We start from the raw sequence: 26,907 nt of genomic DNA, 5'->3' as shown, positions 1-26,907 counted from the left end.
CTTCATTTATGCAAAAAGCTTTTGTCAAATCAAACTCCTTGCTATATAAACCACAATCAAAGCAGGACTAGTGTTTCCAGACATTCAGGACCTGGTAAAACAAAAGCAAGAATTTAGTGTTTTGCTGAAAAGAAATATTTTTAAAAATAGAAAAGGCCAAAAAGGCTGAAAAAAAAATGGATCTTTCAGTTTGAAGCTGGACAAATCAGGAAAATATTGGCATGTGGTATTAGTAGAAGAAAACCTCTACTGTTCATACTAAGTGCCAAAGAGTGCAACACTTAAGAGGTCTGCAAATGGTCATTTGAGTGATAAATAAAATAAAATAAAAATAAAAAATAAATAAATAAAAGAAATACAAAACAGCAGTGAAATAAAATTTCAAAGCCCAATTCAGTTTTTGCCAGTTCAGTAATCAATTCCAGACTGAATCCTCTCACCTTTCCTCATTTCTCTAATATGCATTTTACAAGGTTTTGGGGAAAGATCAGCAAAAGGACATTACTTCAGTTTTCCTTTTTTGGGCATACTTTCATAGTCAAAAATTCTAGCCACATATTTTGAACATTTGTTTTAAGACAAAATAACCCTAAAATAGCATGTCAGAAGAGCTACGACAGATGATTACAAAAATGTTTTCAAAGCTGCCAGTACTACTTATCTTTTAGAGAAACGCTTTCAGAGCCAAACATAATGTGATGAACAGCAAATACTTTCAGTTAGGTTGGAGTTGTAAAAAATAAAATAATCTAATTTTAACAAGAATAAAAAAATACAAGTTTAAATATTTGTATTCACAAATTGTAGTGATCACCCTTTTTATACTTCAGAGTTCTTAAACAGAGAAAGCCAAGAAAAAAAAGGGGGGGGGGATTTAAATGATTTTTTTATTATTTTTTATTTTTTCAAGAATGCTTGTAGTTTAATTCAAAGCTTCTTAAACACCTGAAACATTCAGGGGAACCAATATGAATAAATGTTCATTCTCCGTATAAACTCACTATGAATTTTAGGCAAACCCAAAGGAACCTACTGTGAACACCAGAAAGAACTCAAGGAATCCATAATCTGCAGAAGTAGTTTGTTTGTGATGGCTGTTTTGAGGGTGGGGAAAGACGTTTGTAAGGAAAAGGACTCGGGTATTACATTACTGTATAGTCCACTGTGAGGAATACTAAGGAAAAGAAATCAGCAGAAAGTCAGCTGTGCAATTCAGAGATCATCCTCTTAGCCCTGCACTATGCCAGACATGGCCAACCTGCATCACCATGTGATGTCCAATATTGCAGAACTGCTCAATCAAAATAAGCATCTGGTAACTACACATGCATACCTGAACCTTATTAGCCTTCCACAGGTAAGCTACAGTACAAAATTCTGAATGCATAATTGATAATAAGTACTTTTGCTCTTTCTCCTAGCTATTCTTTTGGCATGATATTCTTTTTTTGTAGGATCTGGCTCAGTTCTTATATTGTATATAATATTTATTGTGAAAAATTATGCAAAAAATGCTAACAAACGTGTTAATACATTTCTCACTTAATTCTCTAGCCTGTTATGAAGTTCACCAGAAAACCACAAACATGACTTTTACACTGAATTATGTATTTGCAGCTATTTCCCAGAGGTTTTACGTGCATATTAAGAAGAAACAAAGCACAAACTAAGAATACAAAACTTACTTATTTTATCAACAGAAAGACTTCAGCCATTAAAAGAGAACTGCTTACCCCAGGCAGGGGTTCTCAGAGATGTGCTGTGCCCAGTCACTTAGGTGAATTCTTGCCCATGTTGAGCACATCAGGGTGAAGTGAACCAGGCACTACCTGAGGCCTCTCTCCAAAGCAACATTTGGAAACAAAGATCCAAGAAAGATTCAGAAAGACTCTGAAGGACAAAATGGAGCATACATGTGTACAACATCTTGAAGGATTCCTGCAACTAGTAACTTCCATTCCTGTCTTAAGTGGTTGTAAGCCTGTGATGGCCATGCAAGAAATAACACCTTCCCCCACACACAGTCAAAATCTGAAGTACATGTAGCATGGAAGTCCCCCATGTGAACACAAAATGCTGAGCCACTTTTCCAAATGCAAAACCATTTCTGTGGATCTCTACAATCATTATACCCTACAAAAATTTGCATGGAGCTCCAGTAGGCTACACTCAGATGCAAAGTCTCATTCTTTGGTACTGTTGCTGATGTAGCTGTAGTTACTTCAGTGAATTCTCATCACGGTGGATCTCATCGTCTTATGATAGATTTTGATCCAATAACTATTCAGTGAAACCGAATGAGACCATCATCTAGGGTATTTAGGGAGCCTGATTGTCTAAACACAGTCCTGCAGCAGAAGGACCATCTCAGATCGGTTCCCCCATGTTTACTGGGAAGTCAAATGCCAAATAAACTGCTGCTACAACTCACAAACCCCAAGAGGTGTCTTGGTTCTCCAAGAAAAGTACTTAGCTCTGGAAATGTTTCTGTGCCATTGCAAATCTAAAATTTAAGGTACCCAATATAAAAGCAGTAAGACCTAGAAACCGGAATCCTGAAAGTCAGGAAGAATAAATCCATTCCCTTTTTGTGAAGCCAAAGATCATCATTTTGAACTTTGTGAAAATTGAGAATAGTTTTTATAAGCTCATCATTGCTATCTTCTTGGCATTACATAAAATGCCTGTTGAGAGACTGGAGAACCAAGAAGGTAAGATATCAGTTATTCTGTTCTTGTTCTACTTCAATGTATCAAAGACAGACACCTTTACAAGAAGGCACCAAGAATACTCTGCCAAGCACAAACAGGTTCAAGCCCGTTGCAAGTATACAGAAGGAGGGGACAATACAAGAAAGAGCTCCAGCAAGAATCTCTGGTCATCTTAACAGCCAAACATCAGTTCAGCTTCCACAGGTCTGGTAATCCATCTCATTCCTCACAGAAGTAGAAAGAAAGACCAGAAAGGGAGCCCCAGTCTCAGAACATTGGGTTATAGAAAAGTCCTAGAATAGATTACGATGAAGAGAAACAAATTAACCTGTGTGTGGTTATAAACTTATAGTCATATCCAACAGATGTCTGTTGCCAATATTATTGTACACGGATAGGATAAAGCTTGCTCACACCTAAAATGGATGATATGGACACTGCTATTTAACACCTTCCCATCAACAGTGACAGGGTGTAGTTCAGAAGTAGAAATCCAAAGAAACTGATGGTGTTCATCTCACTGAGAACACATACTTACCAGAGAGGAAGTCCCTCAAATGAATGACCACAGAGTCATCTCAAAAACTACTGAGCATGAAATCCATTATGCAAGCTATTAAAGGAGGTTTTGTGTTCTAAGGGGTAAAATAATAGAGTTGGGAGCAAACGTAAATTGAACCATTTTTCAGAAAATACAACGTAACCTTTTCAACTGCTGAAGTGAACTACCACAGATAACTATGGTAAGGGAAGAAGTGATGGTCCTCCCTTCTTCATGGTAACAGCTAGTTGGTCTGTGCAACATCTCTGTCACTTAATTCCAAAAAGTTTCATATCGCTACACTATATCACCTTTGCTGTATATTAAGTCCACTAGCAGCATCCCTCATGGTCCATTATAAACATCTTCCATTATAAAACAACTCTCCTGAAGTTTTCCAACAGTTGAAGTTTTTAGAACAATAACAGAAGTGACATTACTTTTTACAAGACCTGAAAAAATGAAATTACGAAGTTCTAGTCTTGTTTACACAGCAACTGTGCTAAATATTAGAATTAAGACAAAAGCAGAGAAATACAACATTGTAACTGTCTTCACAATGGGATAGGTACCTTATTCCAGGGATCAAAGGATTATCTTACAAGTACAGACTGATTGACTGATTGAGACCCACCAGCACCTTAACATCATACACCTGTGTTTGGAAAAAATAAACTACCAGGAAAAAACCCAGCCAAGGAGAATCACTCTATCTTCCGACATTCTCAGGCATAACAAGAAGAGGAAATGAGAACTCATCTGCATGACACCATTCAGACATACATAATATTACCAAATTTGCACATCTAAAATATAAAAGGAAAAGCATTTTTTTTCTTTTTTTCAAATTTGAACAATGGAATAATCTGTCTGTACTGGACAGCAGAAATAAAATGATAGTAACATTCATGCTTTGAAAGAGGTGGAATGTAGTTACAAAGGACAAATCTTTCTGTCTTGAATGCCTGGGCAAATGCATCTGAAGTACATATGCATATAAACAGATATTCAAACATAGAACTGCTTTGAAGACTAAGAATTAGCCACATCATTTACTATGTAAGGACAGTGAAACTAAGCTCTGTATTATTCAGTTTTCAAACTTTTTAATAACAGAAACTGTTATTAATGAGAAAACAAAAAATGTTACCAGTTTTGTCAAATCCATTAGAAGAGATGTAGGAACACAGAGAAAGAAAGAAAAGTACATTCATGCAGGCTGTCTATAATATCCTTCCCAGTAAGAATCCTATTTATTCAAATTTTGCTTGTATAATTCAAAGTATATAATTGTGACAGCATACAAAATTCAAAAGTGACTGGACTGCTTTTCATTACTGCTCTGTGTGCAAATTATACATGTATGTGTCACTAATAGCAGCATGATTTTAATATTGTGTGCTATGCAAAGGCATTTAAAGAGAAGATTTGAATAAGAACTGTTGGTATCTGTTTATTTTCAAAAAATCACTTGAGAGAAATGCTGAAGATAAAATGAGGAATTTTTATCTCACCTAGTTATGACTAACTGCATTGATTGATGCTTTGGTCCATTTGGTGTACAAGTGGAGAAAGATTAAGGGCAAGACATCAGAGAGGACAGAAAAACTTACAGAACAGCATACAGTCCATCTGCTTTGGCCGTACAACAGATACTATCAAGTAACTGAGTGGCCAAACTTTAGTCTGCTTCAGCAGTTGAGTCATCTAAAAAGCACTTTCAAATTCTACTCACTAATGCACATTTGAGACTTCTGTGAATTCTCTTCAGGTACATTGTTTCACTTAAAACACAGCAAGACAGAATTTGGAGTTCATGTTTAAGCACAGGTTTAAATACCGCTTTAAAATGGGACGTGTTTTATTTTTATACTTGTAAAATTATCTGTATTACTTTGCTGACTATGAATCTAACACTACATACATGTACTTCAGGCCCTTATCCTCCTAGTTTTCATCTCCTCAATTTAAAATGTACTTATACACACATTGTTGTTAGTTGTCACATTGGTTATTTACTAGACCTCTTTAGGTGAGCACTAGCATTCATTATTACATACACATACATCACTAAGAATGAAAGACAGCTGATGAAGGAATGATGGTACCACCTAGTTCAACAGGCTTGCTGAGCAACTTCTGACATTCCCTCTTTAGACCACACTAAAATACCTCAGTTTAAGTACCTATACTGCATAGTTTTCTAGTTATGAAATGCCATAATGAAGATTAGGATTGGTCCATAAATAAAAAGCTAAAAATAACTTGGGATAATAGCTTCTACATAGTTCTACATAGTATAACTTCTGAAGAGATAAGACTCTCATTGCCAGGTTAGGAGCAAGTCTCTTGTTTGTAAGTGGAACAAAGTTTTATCCTGCAAAAGTTACATTTCTAGAAAAACTTCCTTGCATTTCTACCTACCTTGGTTAAAAAAAAAAAAAAAATAGTAACTAGACGTTAACTAGATGATTGTTTGTTTGTTTGTTTGTTTAATCACAAGATGTGTGTGTTCTGTATGGATTTCAGACTTTTAGCTTAGATTTCGTGCAAGGATTTTCAAAGTAGTATTTAAAAAATAAGTAAATGAATTAGCTGCAATAGACAATTCCAGTTATGTGTGTAAAACTCCATGCAGTTTTAATTCAGAAGAATCATAAGTTACTTTGATATAGTATCAGTCAATATCCATTATTATCCACTAATAACCTCTTTTGGTTCTTAGAAACCAGAAACAAGGTGTGGGACTGGTTCTAGCTGATTTCTTCTACTTCAGACCTACTTATCTGAAGAAATTACCAGAGTGTGGCACAAAGATGAGTAGAAAGTGAGCAGCAACAGGCTAAACCTTAAAATGAAGTAAGGTTTCCCAAAACAGACCAAACTGCTACTGAGAGTCAGACCACATTAGCTGTATCAGGCAGCTTTAATACTTCTTAGAACTTACATACAGAGGGCTGTATGTAAGAAAGATAGTCTGAATGAACATGCATTAAAAACAAATAATTTCCAGAGCTCTTTTTTTTAGCCAATAGAGTAAATTAAAATGTAAACACAAAGATATGAAAATCTAATATGCTATTTAATGAGTCAGGGAGAAATGCTGAAAATGATTTTGCTTATCCAAATTAAGTTAGAAGATAGTTCAAGCCTAGCACTGTGTCATGTGGGAAGAACTAACAGTTAAACTAAAATATCTTGAAATCTATTCATATAGAGGTAGTTCACAGCACTTTTTTTTTTTTTTTTCGAACTTGTTTAAAAAAAGTAAAACAGGAAATACCAGTCAGTGTTTCAAATTCATAACTCAACATTATGAAAACACAGTAGTATCATTAGATTTCAGTAAAATAATTTTGTAGTAAAAACTGCAGTGATCAACAGTAATATTATATTCTTGTCACCAATGAACTCTTCAGATTTTCTGTTATTCACCCAGTTATTAATTTTATGGCAAAGCCAAAACATCAGACAAAGGTAATGTGTCTGCCAGCATAAGATTGAAGGAGAATATACCATTTTTGCTAAAGAAATTGACATGCTACAAAGCCCTGGCCTTTGAGGTAAAAGGAATTCAATCTGAATGTAACCCCAGACATCAAGAAGTATTCTATGAAATTATTTAGCATTTTTCAGTTCATTAAAAAACATAACTGATGTCAATTAACATGCAAACAACTCCAAGCTATTGTTTAAAGTATGCAAGTCTGCCATGAGCCTCAAAATTCCTCCTGCTGCAGCTTCCACCAATTCAATGTACTTCCAGCTAGGATTAATAAATTGTTTGCAGTCCTTCATCTAATTGCCAACTCAAAAAATGTTAAATTACCTCTGTAAATGAATTGTCTACACTTTCTTCAGCGTTCATAATTTTGTGACTTAAGATCCCAATTTACCAAATATTTGGAACACACCTTGCACAAATCCAATGAAGGATACACCTATTTTAAGTATTCTCTAAACTACAGTTTACAGCTACTACTTACAAAGCACCTAGACATTTCGCACAAATTGTTTTCCATTGATCAAACAGCCCGGTTACATATCAAAGGGCTAAATTCTGTACCATTCAAGCTATAAGCTTATTTTCCTTAACTGTTCCATCTAAGTTTGAAGAACCTTTCCCAGCATTCTTGGTTTTGAACTCTTTGGCTACATTAAGTTCTTTCCATTTCTGAAACACATATGGTCAATACTTATGTTAAAAAATATATATATTGTTCTCAGCCCAACATTCAAGAACCATTACATTCTTTATTACTTTATTTGAAGCTGGGACATGTAGAATAAAGTTATTTTTGAGAAACCATTTGCTAAAACAAGTTTTTACCCCCAAAGCGATCTATTACTGCCAATGTTTTTACATTACTGTTTCACATTAAAGAAATGCAAAGCAACCCAGCTTTTCAAATCAGATGTCTTACTTTAGGTAAATAGTACAAAGAACATGATTTCCTCTAATTTATTGTTTTTTCATTTAAATGTTTCCCTTGAATGCCAATGGCTCAAGCTCCCCACAGATTTTATATATTGTCTCAAATAACTTGTATTCTACATAATTCTAGAAGTAGTATTTGTTCAATTATTAGAATAACATTTTACTAGATGACTTCAAGCAAAGCCTTGAACCAGAAACTTCACAGTAGCAGTCAGGAGATCACCAAGACTACTCACTATTGCTTTCAGAATCTAGGTCCACAGCTGCAAGCTTCTAAGAACACTTTCTGTGATTTTTGTCACTTGTAGTTGTTCAGCAACACTTTAACAGCACCCCAATGAATGCTAAAGATTTTTCATGACTCCTACATGAAAAATAATGCTGTTACTTGTACTTACTCATGGCTCCCCATCATATACATTAAAAGGTCTTAAGGGAAGCCTGCATTATAAAGGTACTTTATTATTTAATTCTGCACTAAAATAACCATCTTACACACATTAAGCTTATTGGTGAGCTATGAAATGTGAGATAAATACATTAATGACTATAGAGTACTCTGATACCACAGCCATTGCAGTTGTAAGAGTGGGAGCTTATTTCATGTCAAGTTGCATCTGCATGTTCTCTGAGCCAACACAATCTGGTAGAGCGGAGCTCTGTTCAGGCAGCTACGGTAGTTGAATACCTATGGTGAACAATACAATTTCCTAAGTTGCAAGTTAGACAACAAGATTTTGTTGCTTATGGAATTTGCGAGCATCTACACTGTATGTGAGGAGAACTGAGAACTAGTGCTGGTTTTAATTTTGTGTGCTCTGCTGAGCTCTGTGCCGCCACAGCAAACCAACTATTTCTACATATTTTAAGATTAAAAATAGCTTGAGTTTCTGACACACATCATGTGCTCAACTTTCTTATATCTTGCTGTGTTTTGCTGCACATTGTTACACCTTTCAGAGGAGTTCAGGAGGAAACAATGGAGAAGAAATCTCAACTTTTAAAAATATCTCAAACACTTTGAAGAATTGGAACAACAAAGAGAGCTACCTGTTTGTATAAAGCCTAGAAAGCTCTGTTATGATCATACAACCCAGGCATGGCCCATCTGTGGTTCTGAGCCATGTGCAACTTTCAAATAGTTCAAGTGAAGCTCTGATAATGGTGCTAAGTCATCTCACTATCACACAGCTGCCCTTAGCCACTGAGTAATCCAGACACATAGTTCTGTCTCTTGGTTTATATTCAATAAAATCCACCTCTCTCATCAGCTGACTGATGTATTTTTCTATCTCTAAAGAAGGAAAAAGATTTAAGAACCCAAGCTTGTGAATAGTCATGTTCAAAGCATTTTCACAATGTTACTTCTTAACACTATTGAAAACATTTGCTCTTTTGTAAAACTTCCTCTTTTTAAATATTTGCAACACCACTTTTATTTCATTGGGTTACTTGAGGGCAGGGACCACTCAGCTTGTCCTGTCTCTATCTCTGCACAGTACCTCACTACCAAACAGGGCATTTCTTTCACTGAATAGTTTACTGTTCCAAATGCTTATTTTCATTGTTGTTCAAATAATTTCTTGTGTACTTTAAGGATCTGTTGGGGATTTAAACCCAAACCTTTACATTCTTATACTTCTTCCTGACATCATACCTCATGAATCTATGAGCTGATGATCATGCTGACTTTTTTTTTCTCTCATTTTTAACCATAACTAAGCAGCTGATGTCTAATTCCTCACAGTAAAATGCCTTCTCTCTTCTTTCTCCACCTTGTAATTTCCCTGCCATCAATTTCATAACCTTTAAAGACATCTAATCTAGAGCTTAATTTCATATTTTAGTTACTATAATCATGGAAAAAACAGTCCATATCTACTTATTGGAATACCACAATTCTTAACTATATCCATATCATATTCTAGTATATTTAAAATTAATCACTGGTAACTATTTTTAACTATTTAACTCTTGTGTCACTCAGCAGCTGGGCTGTCAGAAACAGCTATACTTTATTTAAGAACACTGTGCTAGTTGCTAGTCCACACTGAAACACTAGATATTAAAATGATCCAGAGATCCTTTCGATTTCTATTCAAGAATAATCTGTGAAATTAATTAGGCTAATATTGGAAGCAAGGCATAACTCCCAACTTTACATAATTAATTGTGTTGGTAAATATTTCATCAATACTTGTGTGTAATTCACCAGTATAAAAATAAAAGAGTATACAACATTACAGAGTACTTTTAAGGATACAAAGAACCTTGGTACTGAGTTTAACGGACATACATATTTATATGTTGGTTTTACAAAAGTTTCCTAATGTTCAAGTAAGAAGTCTGTGCAAAAAATCCTATTTCACTCTCTCATCATATGCACATACAATTTCCTCCTGTTTTTTCTATGTTTGGGGTTTTGTGTTCTTTTTGTATTTTGTTATATTTTATATGACAGTGTTTAATATAGGTTAAAAGTCACTAATGAAGCATAAAAGATTGAACCATGATAACTTCAATTAGCAGTCTGAAGGCCTATGAAGATGAGACAAGTTTACAAAAGACTTAATACTTTGTTAAATGTAGCATATGCAAGTTTTGGTATTAAAATCTATGTTTTAACTTCTTTAGAGATAAATGTATTGCTACTCCAATGTGAGAACTGTTTATGGAATACTTAAAAAAAAACAACTGTTGGATATGGTACTGAATACTCTACACTGTACTGGATATACGGTATTTATGTCCAAGTATTAGACTGCAAAATTAGGATATCATCTCTTTTCTTAATTTGACTTATGTTAGAAGACTCAGCAGGAAAAGTCTTTGCTGACTAGATAAACAAAAGCAGTATTTAAATATATATATGTATACTATCAAGCTACATCTCAAGCATACGATATCAAGCATAATTGTAGAGATGCTAACTGCACAGCACAAAGTTGAAAGTTTTACCAATAAGTTGGAAACACCTCCAGTAATACACATTCAGATGACCAAAAGCTTTCTAAAACTGCATTATTAAAAGTACTGAGACATCTGCGGCATCTTTGACTACAACAATAATCACTAATACTAGGGCTAAACACATAGAAGTAGTGAAGCAAGATAAGGAGGGTATTTCTGGAATCAATGATAAAGAAGCATGATTCCAATTTTAAAATGCATCACAAAGTTCCATTATATAAAATCAGTAGATCTCCATGAAATTTCATGACATTTTCATATACAATAGGCATATAATGATAAAAAAAAAAAAAAAAAAAAAAAAAAAAAAAAAACAGAAGATTGAGAAACTATCATCTACTTTTCTGCTTTCTGTGAGCTCCAAATAAGAGACTAAAAGAGGAAAACTAAAAACACCCACAAAGATAAGCAAATGAAGAAAAATGAACTCCAAATCAAGGGTGAAACAGAAGAGAAACTGCAGAATTGGAATCAAGTTTTCTTAGTATTTTAAGAGTTTTCCTCCGTGCAGAAAAAAAATACTCATTTCTAAGTAAAAAATACTGATATAGTAAGGCAGAAAAATAGAAATCAAGGCAAAAGGAAATAAAATAAAAAACTTAGAGAAATATAGAGCATAAAATAAACAGTAGCAAGTAAAGACCCATGTAAGTGAGATAGAATTAAATGCAACACAAATAACACAAAACAAAGAAGTGGCAAAGTAACCGATAATCATGCATAAACAAAAATGAAAAAAAAAAAAAAAAAAAAAAAACAATTTCAGAACAAACTATATTTTAGAAAGGATCTAGCAGTGAACTGCTTTATAAGATAGTGATTTTTAAATGTCACTTTATCTGTTCTAGGTGTGTCTCAGATCATCATGATTTGTTCAGTTTTTCAACCAATGTTAATATATTAAAGGAGCTAGGCATGGACTTTGAGGTTTCTCATCTAACCACCAGACTCTTTCTACCACCTCTGAAATTCTGAAAGAACATGTGGTTTCTCCTCTACAATTTCCCTATTTCTTAAGTCTTTTCAGTGTTTACACAGTAAAAATACCACCATGTACCAGGAACTGGATTTATATATCACATAGAAAAAAAAATAGGTATTTATTTGGAATATACATCAGTACGACTTCAGATATTTACGTTACAAGCTTGGTATTATGAGTATTTTGTAATTATTCCCTAATACATTAGCAATATATACAGCTGTAGCTAAGAGCGTAACAATTATAATGATTTAATAGTTAAAAAAAAAAAAATGAAAAATTGAATCCTATATTACCTACATCTTACTGGTAGCACTAGATTTGAGCATAGAGAGATATACATGTTTGGAAAAAGAATAGTTGTACGCTGTATTTGAGGTTAACTTTTATTCTAAGCTACTACAATTATAATAAAGGCTTCCTGCTTTTCCCAGCAGATGTCACTGCAAGGCAGGTGCAGAGAAAAGACATGTTGAAATGATTGCAAAGTGCAGCAACCAACCAAACACGCTCACTTGCATATACAACAAAAGCACTTTCTGGAACATTTAAACTCGCTATAAATTTCTAACTGATAGGACAATGCAACACAAGATAATTTTAGCTTAACTACAAAAGCTGTAAGTTCTAATTTGGAAAAAAAGAAAGAAAGACCTGAAAATTAAACTTCTATTTCCTTGTAGAATGTACATTTCATTATCTTATTATTCTACTACACATCATCCTCGCTACTGTAAATTAATTTTTTTCCAATAAATTGTCTTTTCAAATCTTTAACAAAGCCATAAAACAGAAAGAAAAAAAAAAAAGTTATTCACAAATCCTTTCACAGTGCACATTAGAGAAAATAATAACGAAGTTAATCTCAGATTTGTTCTTTTCCAATTCTTGCAAAAACATGCCTGTAATAATGCAGAAAAACACCAGCCAAGCTATTGCTATGAAAAGGAAATGAGACACAGAAGCTCTAGACAAATCATTAAGCTCTCCTGGTGAGGCACCCACATGCGCCCCCAAGGGTAACACTCTGGACCCTATGTATTCTTGGTTCAAAAGGCTTGAACAATGTGTCTGGATCTGAGCTGATAAATCATTACGATATTCTTTGTCAAATATTTTCTCATGGATTACTTTCCTTTGTAAAACTCCTTAGGCCTTAAAACATTTTTCTATTCCATGTCTGCTGCACAAAGGATGTTGTGATGGGTTTACATGCATAAGGTTTTATTTGCAGTCCCTAAACTGATGCCATGCATTACAAGGGACAGAGGCAGGGGAGGCACAAAGAAGTCTCCCCTGGGGCCAGCTAGCAAGAGAAGCGATGGGAGTTCCCAAACAAACATCATCCCTCTGGCATTTTCTCCAGTGCAGCAGGAGATAGTGACAATGATCACTTTCACCATGCCTGTCCCTATTACTGTACACTTTTCAGCAGCACCCTCTCAACCTCCCTACTGGGCATTATTACACAATCAATGCAGATCAAAGCATGCTTTAATAACATGAAAGGTCTGCACATAGTCTACTTACTAAATATCATCCATGTATATTCTTAATACTGACCATTAAGGCCAAAAGAAAACAGAGGCGCACAAACATTTTGACCAAAGGTGCATAGGCACTGACCCAACAAGAAAAGTCTGGAGAAAGCATATGACAGAAGAAAGGTTTCCTTAACAAGGATGAAGAGAAATGATCTGATGGAAGAACATTTTATCTAAATAGCTGATGAAAGACACAACATGGGTGAAGTGTAATGTGATTTCTAAACAGAACAGTCCCACTGAGGAAACATTTACTTTCAGAACTATTGGCATTTTTCAATACTGCCTTATCTCCATTGTAAGTTCATTTTTAAAGATTACACTAGTAAAGACATGTTTTTAATTAGTCTCAGATAATGTAACATAGTAAAAAGAGGCAAAAGTGTCTAAATTACTCTGAAATGTGTATTTTTATTTAGCAGAGGTATATTTTTCAGTCAAACATTTAGAGATTCAGAGAAATCTGAAGCTGGGACACTATGTATCTACTCTTTCCTGAACGTGGGATGTAGTAAGAACAGACAGCTACTCTGGGTAGGTGTTCTCACAAGGTGTCTGTACACGACCGCTATTTACTCCCTCTCACCTTGTCACCATCATTCTTGTAGATATCACATGATTAACAGAACAGGTCCTCAGCTCCTCCTTAAAAGAACAAGAAAATATTTTAATCACTGTTTTCAGCTCTTGTGAGAATACTTCCTTCCCCTTTGTAAATACAAAGGCAGTATCATTTTGGACCACAAATTCTAACCAGCAGACAGAGGACAACACACCCATAGGAGCTGAAAAACAGAACCTTGACTAGTGACACGGACAAACTGCAAGTATTCTAGATAGACTTCAAACCTCAAAGTCTAGAACAGAGCCTTTAGCAGGGCAAATGGTTAAAAATGCACTCAGTCTGAAACTTAATTTGATCGGCCGATATTAATTTGAGAACTAAATGCATAGTCATTTTCACAGGCACTTCCACAGTAGGACTCCACAAGCTTCATGCAAATATGAATGGCTACATTCTGTTCTGTGCAATGTAGGCATTGTTCCTAGGTTGGCTGCCAGGGCTCTGGCCAACCCTCGCTGAAGTCTGTGACATTCTTCTGATGAATTCTCTAGGAGAAATGATCACCAACTGAGCAGCTGCTTCTACTGTAAAAAAAAAAAAAAAAAAAAAAAAAAAAAAGTCTATAAGTAATGGAGCAAATAAACTGCTATGGATTTTGACCTTACATCTCGACCTCTTGCTGAGTTTGCTAAAGGTCGATTGCTGGTTCAGAACAAGCTAGTACTCAGCCCCATATCTTAAACTTGCAGGAAGCAACTATGGCTGAATCATTCAGCTTTGGAGTTCAATGGAGTGATTTTAATCTTGAAAGGGGTATACAGAAAGGGGTAAAGAAGACGGTCTGATCCCTTGTTTTCTTAAGAAGGGAAAATAAAAACCCTAGCACAACCTCTAACAGCTTTGAAAGACTAACAAAAAGCTTAAAAAGTGAAAAAACTAACTGGGTAAAATATATACTGCATGTCTTAGGCAAAAGTGTTTCTGAGATCTTTCATTTTATTTTTCCAATCTTTGCTGAAACAACTTTTAGTTTTCTGAGTGTTGTTTCAATAACCAGATCTACTTAGTTCATTCAAACCAAAACAATTAATTTTCAAGTCTATTCAATTATCCCTTTCAGTCTTTTGGAGCTATGGGAGAGTACCAGTACTTATGTCTCATGAGTATAGTTCCCTAGTCATAATATACATACATAAATTAACATGCTTTAAGGATATGCTTTAGACATTTTCGTTAAAAATGCCTTTATTAAGTATACTCAGCAACACGTCTTGCTCCACTGGATTACAACTCTGGACTCTATAAACTGTGGTTCAGATGAAAGCTAAATATAATTTACAAGTTATTTACATGTATCTTACAAGTTCTGATTCCGTAGAATTTCCTGGGGAAAAAGTTTCCTTTGAGATAAATTTAAATGCTATAAAATTTCTTCTTATTTTGAAGGGTAAACACTTTGCCAAGAGTTTCCTGACCTACAGAATCTGTCTTGTTCAAGAGAACAGAGTGGGACATTTATATGAGTCTATCAACAATTTTAATAGTTCTACTTCTATGGTTACACCTTTATATAATAAACAACTACAGTTTTTAAACAGTTGTATTCTAGGGAGGAATATATTCATATTTTGTTAGCTATCATATACAAGGACATTTGAAGTGAAATTCAGATCTGCTGTGACAGGATGCAGCTCTTGAACACATAAGATGACTGCCATTAAAGGATTTAAATAACAAGGTCCTTGCAAGTAATAGTGTAAATTCAATTCATACTAATTGAAGCTAGATGTAATTATGTTTGAAAAAGTCTGTTGTCACATCCCTAAAGATTATAAAGGAGGAACAGCAGATTGCAGCAAGCAACAGATGCTTTCATCAGACCAGTGCAACATTCATAAATGTAGTATACAGCCTGAGAAACCGAACATGTCCAATTTCCATTAAGACACTGACAAACCAATTTTTAGAAGTGCGTGTATAGACATGACTCATCTTAAGTGCTTCATCATTTTTCTGTAATGCCCTGTTCCAACAATGCAAAAACAAACAAACCAAAAAAAAAACAGCAACATAACATTTCATAAAGTGTTTTTGGAAACACCAACAATTCAAAGAGATAACTGTTTGAACATCCCTAGAGTGCTACATTAAACAATACGAAAGTTGTAAACCATGATTTTCAATTTTCAGTTTAATAGCTTGTTTTGTAGATAATATCCCAGCCAGAGATTCAGCCCCTTGGAACCCATACAAATGAATTTTTAAAACAATAAAAACCATGCAAAATTAACTATTGAGATTGTTTTTGGTTTGGGTAGTGTTTCGTGGTTTTTGTTTTCTGTTGTTTTTTTTTTTTTCAGTAGAAGGAATTCTATTAGGCAAGAAAGTGATGTTATGGCTTCATAAGAGTGCTCAAATCCCAGTTTTGAGCATCTGAAGCTGAATTTTTCAAGTGATCTCTTGTTTTGGATCAAAACAAAACCACAGAAAGAATATGCTGCTCTGGGTAGCATATAGCTAGTAACATTTTATGTAGTTTGTTATCTTAAACTTAAAATCCTTTCTGGTGTTTGGACAGTAATAGATTTGTACGTGCCAGACTGAATAACTTGAAATCACGGTGAAAATAAACCCATTCATTAACTCACAATAATTAAATGAAGTGTGGTTATTTCAGTATCTGCAATATCTGAGCTTCTATAGTAAGTAAACTTTATGATGGAACAGCAACAATATTCATATGAAACACTAAGGAAACATAACCAGCACAGATTACACCAATTTCAGTAACAAAGACAAGTGACAGATTCAAAATAATGCTATTTGGTATTTGACTTTAAAAGAAAAGTGAAAAAGCAAACACCTCATCAAGGAGAATTTCATTACATATCTGATTGCCTGCACAGCATGATGCAAGTCCTAAAAGTACAAATGGAAATAAATATGGAGATGGAGCAGTGTGAGAAGTAACAGAACCACTTTCCATTCACGCCCAGTCCACTGAACTTCACACCTGGAAATCTAGAAATACGGCTTTGTCATTGAATTTGTGAACCTTCAACCTTGACTTGTTCAAAGAAAAAATCTCAAATTCTATAGACCAGCATAACAGAAGCTAAGGAAAACTCTTGAAAAATCACTGAAAATTCTTGCTATGATCTTCTTTCATTACTGTTCATTAGAGTACTTGGATTGCATTACTTAACCACCAGGCATTTGAAAGTCAGTATGTTTTAAAAGAGTATTTATTTCTCTGAAATATTTTGCACTGCAACATTTTCTGAGATATGGAACTCTTCTGATGGTGTTGTAATCATTCCCACTTCCTCTGTAAATCATAATTATCTCACATCAGTCAGATCAGTAATCAAACACTGGGGTGGGAAGTAGAAAAGGTGATTCATTCCAGAAGCATTAAAAATTATAAAACAGCAATAAGTGAAAATAGCAGCTTGAAAACAGAAAGGCAAAAATGCAGACACAGAAGTGACAATTCATACAAGTCCAGAATAATTAATCTAATTTTAAGGGATGATGACAAGGGAAAAAATGTTGATATTTGTACATGACTGTGTTCCAAGATCTTTGTTTTAGGGAAGAGGAATGCTAAAGGCATAAGACTCCTCCCAAAGACAGAAGAAAAAACTATTATACTACCAAAAGACAATTACTCCTACCAGCAGCTGGCTTGATTGTCTCTCCAAGGATTTTCAGAAGCTTTTCTTCAGCTGAAGCATGAGATGTGCCTAAACATGGAGAATATGCATGACTATTCTGATGTCTCATACTCAGTTAATAGCTGTAGAATCATTCACACTCCCATAAGAAATAAACATCTATCACCATAAGGACAGAAAAATTGCAGGTTTCTGTTCAAAGGACTACTGGATTTCCCTTCAGACTGTCTTTCCTACACTATACTGCCCTCACAGAACCTATTCCAAGGTTCCTGACCTTTCTTTTCTGCCTTGGTCCCTTTCTACTTTGACTGCCATTTCTTCCTTTTGAGGAACACAGATGACTTCTATTAATACTGTAGCGTCTTTGATGCATGAAAGACAATTGGTATAGCAGAAATGCTAAATACATTGTTCTCAGTACAGAACACAATAGTTTAACAGAATTCAAGATTTAACATTGTGTGTGGTATATCTGTATCAAATTACTGGTAATAAGTTGAAGTCAAATTTTCCAACATAATTGGCATTTCTTAGGTAATGCCAAGACCTCAGTTGTCTTGGGAAGTTAAGGTGCTTGTACACCTCCCACAATTAGGCTGCTTGTTTGTTTTGTTGTTGTTGTTGTTGTTGTTTCCCCCCCCCCCCTTTTTTTTTCTACTTTTGTCTAAACCACATGATTAATTCTCTTCCTGTTGTGAGCAACTGTTGCCTCATTTCCATAAGGATACATGGCAGTAATACCACCTTAAAAAATCCTCATTTTCAACCCTCTCAATATTAGGCTATATAAGAGGTGTGAATTAATATAGCTATCTTTAATCAACATACTCATAATTAAGTATACTGAATAGAGAAAATAAACATTATTAAAACTAAATCCTAGTATTACCTCTCCGAGAATTCTTGTCCTCCTTCTACAAGGAAAATCAGTGAAAGAATATGCACGAATTTTATTAAATCGTGTGCAGTTTAGAACCGTTCTAACAGATATTTTGATATGCTTCTTTGTGAGCCATCAAAACAGTAATAAGGGAAGTAATTTATAATTGAATTTCCAAGCAAGGACAGAGTAAATATTTTTTTCTAGAAGTACGTTCATGTGCTACAATGATCATTAAACCAAACAAACTACATGAACATTTTTATCCAGCCTACTGTTTTATAAAAGAAAACAGCTTATGCATTTTACTGTAAATACATATCAGCAATAAAATTAACTGATTACCATCCAGTAATTTAAATGGAAGACAATATCTGTTCAAGTTGCATACATATCACTCATGAAAGAACTTAGCTAAAAATTTCTTCTCTGCAAAGCATTATTGCATCAAGCTAGTTTTCACAGAAGCAAACCTGAAAACATGCATTAATGAAAAACAAAGCCCACTGAAAATTGACTAATGGAATATAGCACCATTCTTCTGCTTCAGAATTTCAGATGTAATATTCTTAAAAGCCCTTCAGAAATCGTGAACTAGAACTCAAACTGTCCTATGACATTTAGACATTATGTCATTGTAACTATCCTTTTAAGACCATTAAACTCATATTTTAACGTTGCTGAAATTACAAATTTGATAATTTTATAGAGGAGTGGAAACAGTTTTGTAGAGCTTCACATATAGTCAAATTCAAAAAGTAAAGAACATCATTACACACAAGCAAGCTCTATGTTAAAGTACCAGAACTTGAAGTGGCCCTAAGTACAAACTGTTTTGACAAGAGAATGACTAATTCATGAGGAATAGTCCCATCCAGCATTTCACAGAATTTCTAGGTTGGAAGAGACCTCAAGGTCATCGAGTCCAACCTCCAACCTAACGCTAACAGCCCTCCACTAAACCATATCCCTAAGCTCTACATCTAAGCGTCTTTTGAAGACTTCCAGGGATGGTGACTCCACCACTTCCCTGGGCAGCCTGTTCCAATGCCTCACAACCCTTTCAGTGAAGAAGTTCTTCCTAACATCTAACCTAAAACTCCCCTGGCTCAACTTAAGCCCATTCCCCCTCGTCCTGTCACCAGGCACGTGGGAGAACAGGCCAACCCCCACCTTGCTACAGCCTCCCTTGAGGTACCTAAAAAGAGCGATAAGGTCACCCCTGAGCCTCCTCTTCTCCAGGCTGAACAAGCCCAGCTCCCTCAGCTGCTCCTCGTAGGACTTGTTCTCCAGGCCCCTCACCAGCTTTGTCGCCCTTCTCTGGACCCGCTCAAGCACCTCGATGTCCTTCTTGTAGCGAGGGGCCCAAAACTGAACACAGTCCTCGAGGTGCGGCCTCACCAGAGCTGAGTACAGGGGGACGATCACCTCCCTAGCCCTGCTGGTCACGCTGTTCCTGATACAAGCCAGGATGCCGTTGGCCTTCTTGGCCACCTGAGCACACTGCTGGCTCACATTCAGCCGACTATCCACCATCACTCCCAGGTCCTTCTCTGCCTGGCAGCTTTCCAACCATTCCTCTCCCAGCCTGTAGCTCTGCTTGGGGTTATTGCGCCCCAGGTGCAGGACCCGGCACTTGGCCTTGTTAAACTTCATGCAGTTGACCTCAGCCCATCGGTGCAGCCTATCCAGATCCTCCTGCAGAGCTTTCCTACCCTCAAGCAGATCGACACACGCACCTAACTTGGTGTCATCTGCGAACTTACTGAGGGTGCACTCGATGCCCTCATCCAGATCATCGATGAAGATATTAAAGAGGACCGGCCCCAGCACCGAGCCCTGGGGGACTCCACTAGTGACTGGCCTCCAACTGGACTTGACTCCATTCACCACGACTCTTTGGGCCCGGCTATCCAGCCAGTTTCTAACCCAACGAAGCGTGTGCCAGTCCAAGCCAAGAGCAGCCAGTTTCTTGAGGAGAATGCTGTGGGAGACGGTGTCAAAAGCCTTGCTGAAGTCAAGGTAGACCACATCCACAGCCTTTCCCTCATCCACCCAGCGCGTCACTCTGTCATAGAAGGAGATCAGGTTCGTCAGGCATGACCTGCCTTTCATAAAGCCATGCTGACTGGGCCTGATCGCCTGCTTCCCCTGCAAGTGCTGCATGATGACTCTCAGGAGGATCTGCTCCATGAGCTTTCCTGGCACTGAGGTCAAACTGACAGGCCTGTAGTTTCCCGGGTCTGCCCTCCGGCCCTTCTTGTAGATGGGCGTCACGTTTGCTAGCCGCCAGTCGATTGGGACCTCCCCCGATAGCCAGGACTGTTGATAAATGATGGACAGTGGCTTGGCCAGCTCCTCTGCCAGTTCCCTCAGTATTCCAAATGATGATCAATATGCAAATTCTGATTACATCCCTTGCCTTCAGCTAGCAAACGTGACGCCCATCTACAAGAAGGGCTGGAAGACAGATCCAGGAAACTATAGTCCTGCTAGTTTGACCTCAGTGCCAGGGAAACTCATGGAGCAGATTATCTTGAGTGTCATCACGCGGCACTTGCAGGGCAACCAGGCAATCAGGCCCAGTCAGCATGGGTTTATGAAAGGCAGGTCCTGCTTGATGAACCTGATCTCCTTCTATGACAAAGTGACGCACTTAGTAGATGAGGGAAAGGCTGTGGATGTGGTCTACCTTGACTTCAGCAAGGCTTTTGACACGGTTACCTACAACATTCTCCTCAAGAAACTGGCTGCTCTTGGCTTGGACTGGCATACGCTTTGTTTGGTTAAAAACTGGCTGGATAGCCAGGCCCAAAGAGTTGTGGTGAATGGAGTCAAATCCAGTTGGAGGCCAGTCACTAGTGGAGTCCCCCAAGGCTCGGTGCTGGGGCCGGTCCTCTTTAATATCTTCATCGATGATCTGGATGAGGGGATCAAGTGCACCCTCAGTAAGTTTGCAGATGACACCAAGTTAGGTGCGTGTGTCGATCTGCTTGAGGGTAGGAAAGCTCTGCAGGAGGATCTGGATAGGCTGGACCGATGGGCTGAGGCCAACTGTATGAGGTTCAACAAGGCCAAGTGCTAGGTCCTGCACCTGGGGTGCAATAACCCCAAGCAGAGCTACAGGCTGGGAGAGGAATGGTTGGAGAGCTGCCAGGCAGAGAAGGACCTGGGAGTGATGGTGGATAGTCGGCTGAATATGAGCCAGCAGTGTGCTCAGGTGGCCAAGAAGGCCAACAGCATCCTGGCTTGTATCAGGAACAGTGTGACCAGCAGGGCTAGGGAGGTGATCGTCCCCCTGTACTCAGCTCTGGTGAGGCCACACCTCGAGTACTGTGTTGAGCTTTGGGCCCTTCACTACAAGAAGGACATGGAGGTGCTCAAGCAAGTCCAGAGAAGGGTGATGAAGCTGGTGAGGGGTCTGGAGAACAAGTCTTATGAGGAGCAGCTGAGGGAGCTGGGATTGTTCAGCCTGGAGAAGAGGAGGCTCAGGGGTGACCTTATCGTACTCTACAGGTACCTTAAAGGAGGCTGTAGCAAGGTGGGGGTTGGTCTGTTCTCCCATGAGCCATGGTGATAGGACGAGGGGGAATGGGCCAAAGTTGCACCAAGGGAGGTTGAGGTTGGATATTAGGAAGAACTTAATTGAAAAGGTTGTTAGGCATTGGAACAGGCTGCCCAGGGAAGTGGTTGAGTCACCATCCCTGGAGGTCTTTAAAGGATGTTTAGGTGTAGAGCTTAGTGATATGGTTTAGTGGAGGACTGGTTAGTGTTAGCTCAGAGGTTGGACTAGATGATCTTGGAGGTCTCTTCCAACCCAGATGATTCTGTGATTCTGTGAATGAAACATTACAGGATTGCTATTGCAATATTAATATGCTTTGAAAGGACACTATATGTTATATAAATCACATAAGTTCCAGTGCATTTCCAAAAATTATTTTCTAATGGGAAGAATTAGTAATAACCATTGCTAATCACAAGAAATGCTCAGAGTATTGTTTTCTTGCTTTAATTCTGGACGCAAATATACTGCATTCCATTCAATGAGAATTAGACAGACACCTTGCTGTCCCAATTCTGTCTCTCTGACAAGCAGTACAAAAAGAAAATATAAATGGTATTGGACTGGCTGCCTTTTGGAAGCATGCAATGGAAATGTAGTAATGGTAACTATTAACATTGTGCCTAACATACTTTTGCCAATTAGACTAGTGTCCAAAAGAAAACCCTAGATCAAAAAGCTTCTTCTACATAAACCATCTATATACCTGGTGAGACATTACTGCCAAAATTTATTTACTGAAGTGAAAATATTCCATGGAAAGTACTGATTTCCAAAAAAACTTCCTGGGACTTTTAGAACAAGAGAGCAGCTTTGCTCCCTTGCACTGACCCTGTTCTGTAACGAACCGATTCATCGCACTACACACGCACACATCACAAAATTATGGAGAAGTTTTCTCTCAGGTTAGCATGTTGAACTGAGGGGCAAAGGAATCAGACAAGTACTAGGGATGACTATATGGGATTTTCTAAGAGGAAAAATGTTGGTACAAAGCATGCACCTGCAATTTTGCATGTCTGAATCAAATTACTTTTGCAGAATTCTCTGCAGAATTTAAGGAATAAACATGATACTTTAAGAATGCGCCTTTAAACAGAAAAAAAAATGTGAACAATGGTCAGAAATGGACAGTCAGTATAAGTGTGCATGACACTTTCTTTTTCATAGACTCCCAATTTCCAACCATTTCAGCTTGCAGAAGTTTCTTATACCAGTGTGAGCATGGCTCTTCAGCAATCCTCTAAGCTCTCTTCTCACACAGACCTTCTCAAACCTGAGAACTATTGCGAGCATCAGTCTTTTCTAAATAATTGTTCAGTCTCCCCTTGTACTGACAGTTTTCCATCCACAGCATCCTTCAGTGAAGTTCTACAGATCTACTACCCACCATATGATGGATGACCTCTTTTTGTTTGTTTTGAACATAGGTTTAAGTGCCATCAGTTATTCTGGCATTGGAAGAGACCCTTAAAGCTGGCATTTGCTATCCAAGCCACAATTTTGCAGATCTCTTCCATAGTCATCTCAAAGTTTTATGTTGAGCAGTTACAGACTACTTCTAGTCATTCCTTGCACAGAAGCCATTCCGTACCTTTGATCATTCTTATTGCCTTCTATCCCACTTCTATAAAGGGGACTCTAGGATGGCTTTTCCCTCTTCACATCAATGTATACTAAATTTTATCTGCCATTTTATTGCAAAGTCCCTCAGTCTTGTATGGTTCTTATGTCTTTCTCCACAGTCTGCTCTCATTCCTATATTGAATAGCATAAAATCATTTCCTTGCCAACTTAAGTAAAGACACCAGAATCTCCTCTGAATTAATTCAGGTGCAGGCACATATTCTTTTCTGATACTGAGGGCTCTAACTTCCCTCAGCGGTGCAATGTGAATGTTACCTAAGGTGCAGTAACATCACAATAACAGTTTGGCAGCAGTCAGAGATTTTCCACACTTTCTTTGAGAAATGCAGGGCCTAACGTCTCATGCCTTGCACATCCAAAATTCCTACTAGATGCAATGAGAACTTTTTCCTTATAAAGATACAAGGCTGGATGCTCACTGGAAAGTTAAGTAAACAAATTGAGGGTGGCCCTCCCATAAAAACATGCAGACATACAAGAGCTCATTTTTCTCCTTTAAGCACATCTTTAAAATTTATCTATGAAGTTTTGTTAAAACTGAAACTGGTGCTTTAAATGCACAATATCTAGCATAATTTATCAGTACAGGCTGGGGGACGACCTGCTGGAGAGGAGCTCTGAGGAGAAGGACGTGGGGGTCCTGGTGGACGACAGGTTGACCATGAGCCAGCAGTGTGTGCTGGTGGCCAAGAGGGCTAAAGGGATCCTAGTGTGCATTAAAAGGAGCGTGGCCAGTAGGTCAAGGGAGATGATCCTCCCCCTCTACTCTGCCCTGGTCAGGCCTCACCTGGAGTACTGTGTCCAGTCCTGGGCTCCCCGGTACAAAAAAGACAGGGATCTCCTGGAAAAGAGTCCAGCCGAGGGCCACAAAGAAGATACGGGGCCTGGAGCATCTTCCCTATGAAGAAAGGCTGAGAGACCTGGGTCTGTTCAGCCTGGAGAAGAGAAGACTGAAAGGGGATCTGCTCAGTGTATATAAATATCTGAGGGGTGGGGGACAGAAGCATGTAGCCAACCTCTTCTCAGTGGTTGGTGGGGATGGGACAAAGGGCAACCGCTGCAAGTTAGAGCAAAGGAAGTTCCACTCTGACATGCGAAAGAACTTCTTCACGGTGAGGGTGACGGAGCATTAGAACGCGCTGCCTAGGGAGGTTGTGGAGTCTCCTTCTCTGGACATATTCTGTCTGGATGCCTACCTGGGCAGCCTGCTGTAAGGAACCTACTTTGGCAGGGAGGTTGGATGATCTTTCGAGGTACCTTTCAATCTCTACAGTTCTGTGATTCTGTGATAATTGCAATGCAGCATTTATTTTTCGCCAGAAAACCTCCACTAGACATTAAAATCCTGCTCTAAAGTATATACATGCCATCTACCCACTCTGAGCTATCTTTATTTGATTTATAGACAATTAGCATACATTTCAAAATCCATTTATCATTAAGAAAAACTACATTAAAGACACTGTTAATTTGTTAACTATTATGATACATACAAGATATAATCAAACTTACCAAATATATATTCAGCTTAATACCTTATCTACTTTGTATGCAGGTAATTATTGTAGCAAGACACAGCTATTTTATTTTGTGAGCTATAATAAATTGGGAATGAGGAACAACATTTTATTCTACCAAAAATCAACAGGTATATCCAAAAGAAAAATATTATTCCATCTCTTTAGAATATCATTAAAGTATTTTAAGTTGTCCTTAAAAAGAAATACACCTGGTCCACTAAATATAAAAGTAAACAATAAAAGAACATTCTTTCCCAGAAATAAACAGCAATAAAACCAATACAAAAAAGCAGAAACTGTAATGAAGCTGAAAATGATCTCAACACTCACTGTGCTGGTATTTCAGTTTGATATTTGAAACAGAGTGAAGACAATGCTGGACTACAATCAATTTCTCCAAGAACCGATGACTACTCCCTTGAAATTATCAGATCTGCAAGGAGAAATACAACCATTCTTGAAGATCAGCTGCCATCTAGTGAATATTAAGAAAATTGTTTAAAACATTGGTTTGTTTTGTTTGTTTGTTTGTTTGTTGTCTTTATTCCTTCCTTCCTTCCTTCCCTCACTTCCTCCCTCCCTCCTTCCCTCCTTTCTTCCTTCCTTCCTTCCTTTTACAATTTAACTAGATTCTTGGTGGAACACCTTCTTGCCACCTTGTCACTGCTGATTTTGGGGCCTGTAAAAGTTTCAGGAGCATGAGTACTCAAAGTGACGCATTCCAAACCAGAATAGTCATTCAGCAATGTTTTCTGTAAAAGTATATAAATAAGGTCTTGGTACTACAGTTTGGTCAAAAAAAGAACACGCTTTCAAAGAGCTGAATTGATGATTTTTGGACTCCATTACATTGAGTTCCTATGCATAGTTAAAATTAGCTGAACTGGTGATGTTCACATTACCCGTTTATGTTCATATTGCTTACTGTTTTGTATACAGCCCTTGGTTCATGAAGGAATGTGATGAAACAGGACACCACCAAAGAGATCTCCTCACGTTTTTCTCATGAGACCTTCAAAGTGCATGCTGGACAGCTTGTAGGCATGCCATAAACCCCTCCCCGTCTGTCTATGAACATACCAGTCTGACCAGTGCCGTGTGTTTGAGATGCCAATCCTCGTACATATGAGGTCTCAAACAGAGCTTGTGTGTATTAAGTACATGTGTAACTGCACTCATAGCGAAGCTACTTCCAGGAGTAAAACTGTACACTTTCCAAATCTCACAGATCATGGCTTTATATTGCATCCTACAATGCTGGCAGATCTGAAAGGTTTTTATAGAACTATTGCACAATTCATGGCACGATTTGAAAAGACCATGGGCCAAACAGTTATAAAATTGTTTTTTCTCAAACACTGACTGAATATTTGTCAGAATAATGCATTACAACAGATTTATCCATTCCTGAAAAAATTTCTGCCTCCTATTCACCTGTACCAGCAGCTTCTCAAAGCAATTCTGTGGCTCCCCACTTGCTTCTCTTACTTAGCACTGAGGGTTGACTCAACCCCAACTGACAGCACTGCCTTGAGCCAGGGGAACTACTGGAAAAAGGGAGCCCAACTTTTGAGAATGCACTTGGGAAGCGCCCACCTGACGAGCGGGTGGCGCTGAGGAGACGACCTGAGGGAGGCGAGGGATCGCCGGCACGTCCAGCAGTGAGGAGAACAAGGTGGCTGGCCACGACAAGGCCAGCCCCATTTCGGCTGGGCACGGAGGGTGTGAAAGGCTGAGAGGGGTCTGTGAGACAGGGGCTCGCCTCACAGTGCCCTGACAGCCCTGAGGGGGGCAAGAGCGAGGCGGGAGCGGGAGGGACGGCGAAGTCCCGCCCTGGTGCAGTCCCTCAGTGCGCTTGCTCCGA

The 26,907-nt window shown here is 37.8% G+C and overlaps 1 long non-coding RNA gene across 2 annotated transcripts; it reads right to left on the bottom strand.

Annotated features, from left to right (window-relative positions):
• Positions 1–13,506: 13,506 nt before the first annotated feature.
• On the bottom strand, positions 13,507–26,867 carry LOC311443054. Of its 2 annotated transcripts, none has more exons than XR_014697050.1 (4): positions 26,478–26,867; positions 25,374–25,476; positions 17,429–17,497; positions 13,507–14,335 (listed from the first exon to the last, which is right to left on the bottom strand). It is a non-coding gene; the product is annotated as an uncharacterized lncRNA (long non-coding RNA). The 2 variants fall into 2 exon arrangements; XR_014697051.1 differs by having other exon boundaries at positions 26,640–26,867.
• Positions 26,868–26,907: the final 40 nt, after the last annotated feature.

Source organism: Aythya ferina (assembly GCF_964211825.1).
Source record: "Aythya ferina genome assembly, chromosome: 11".
In the NCBI taxonomy this organism is placed as follows: domain Eukaryota; kingdom Metazoa; phylum Chordata; class Aves; order Anseriformes; family Anatidae; genus Aythya; species Aythya ferina.
This window is presented reverse-complemented; position numbering and strand designations above follow the sequence as displayed.